The sequence below is a fragment of the Echinops telfairi genome, unplaced genomic scaffold, assembly GCF_000313985.2.
Source record: "Echinops telfairi isolate 266 unplaced genomic scaffold, ASM31398v2 ScPeMD7_1;HRSCAF=3_0, whole genome shotgun sequence".
In the NCBI taxonomy this organism is placed as follows: domain Eukaryota; kingdom Metazoa; phylum Chordata; class Mammalia; order Afrosoricida; family Tenrecidae; genus Echinops; species Echinops telfairi.
This window is the reverse complement of record NW_022103896.1, coordinates 19,577,473-19,579,412: the sequence shown is the minus strand read 5'-3', so window position 1 is coordinate 19,579,412 and position 1,940 is coordinate 19,577,473.

The window sequence follows — 1,940 nt, the reverse complement described above, 5'->3', positions numbered from 1 at the left end:
AAATCCCTGCATGGAAAACCTCCTAGACCAGGGGAAGACCGCACATGTAGCTCTTCAGGGAATTCCTGTGGAAATCCCACAGAGGTTGAAAGGAAACCAGGACCTTCCTCTAATGCCAACAGAGAAAGCAAGCCCTCTTTGGGAGTTATATAATCTGATGTCCATTTGAGAATTAAGAGTGAAGGGGTGGAGTCTAGCTGTCGATCATTGTATAGCCAATGTGGCCTCTGTGTGGGCCTAGCCTTTTCCTGAGGATTCTGGGAACTTCTGCATTCTTCCTTAGAGATGGGAGACACTCTCTCTCTACTCCCTCCCTGGGAGACATCCCAGAAGAGAAGCTACATGGACCTACCTTGATACAGCCAAGGGGCTAGAGCAGGGGTCTCAAACTTTTTAAACAGGGGGCCAGTTAACTGTCCCTCAGACCCATTGGAGGGCCAGACTATAGTTTAAAAAAAACTACGAACAAATTCTTATGCACACTGCACATATCTTATTTTGAAGTAGAAAAACAAATAGGCCAAAAACACCTCGCGGGCCAGATAAATGTCCTTGGCGGGCCTCATGTGATCCGCGGGCCTTAGTTTGAGGATGCCTGGGCTAGAGAAACTGCGTGGAGACCTCAGCCAGCACTAGGAAGTTTATAGCATACACTGTTCAGTGGTTGATGGACTGACTCCTTGGCCAGCATGATTCCAACTGTGAAAGTGGCGGCATTTTCTGCGGCTGTACACAGGAACCAACTCAAAGGCATCGAATAACAACGTTTCGTAGATATGAAATGCTTTGATTATATTGTATGCCTACAAGCTGTTGTTCGAAATCTCATCATCCGTTTCCACAAAGCACTTTAAAGGCCTTGTAGCTGGAAACAGATGGATGGCCCTAAAGACAACAACCACCTTTAGGGAAGCAGAGGGCCACACTGGTCCTCCATGCAGCTGTTGATGGGTTTGAACCTCACTTTTGCCTTAGCAGGCAAGTGCGTCACCGCTGGTCACTGGTTGACTGGTGATAACATGGTCAGGATTTTGTCCACTAGATGGTACTATTGTATCACACTTCGATTGCCAGCGCAGCCCTTTTGGTTTTCAGAACTGGAGAGAACGAGAAGGAATCTGTGCGCTAGAGTCACTGCATCAACCACTGAACAGTGTACGACAGGTGTGCATCTCCTCAAATCCCTAAGATAATGTAAGTCATACCAAAAAAATAATGTAAGTCATATGTTGGCATGTCTCGGTTCAAAACTCTCCAATAAAACCTGAAACTCTCGCCCAAAACGACCCCATCGGGCTACACCTGGGCTGTTCCTGAAATGCACTAGGCTCCTTTGTTTTTCATCAGCCGTAATGAGAGAGATTGTGAAGGTTTACTTCTCAGTCAAGCAAAATGAACTGCACCCGCTCAAAATGATGTACCACTTAATGAGGTTGGACAAACGTGCGCACCTGTGAAACCGCCAACCTGCCATGCCCTCTGCAGTCCCCCCTGAGCCCTTAGAGAAAGGAGAGGCGGCACACCAATATTTACTTCTACTTATTTTGGGTATACTCTATCATATGTATACATATTTTTTTAATTATATTTTTTCAAACTTCCTATCATTGAATTTTGACTTTTCCTCTTCTCTGATGTAAAACATCTAAAATGACAATGTTTCCCCTCCACACTTCTTTTCAGCCCTGCTCCTCAATTTTGAAGCAACCTCTCATTGTCACGTTCATCCAAACCCATCTGAGCATGCTCATTCTCCTCTTCTCCAGGAACCACGGATTCTATCCACGTGGGCTGTTGAGTTGCCCACTCTTTGTGAATCCCTAGATGTCTCAGTGGATTTTGAGTTGGGTTCTTTCACAGCTGGTGAACCGATTCTGTGATTTTTGACCCTGTTACATTTTCTGAGATTTCTTTCTTTTTAAAAAAATCATTTTATTAGG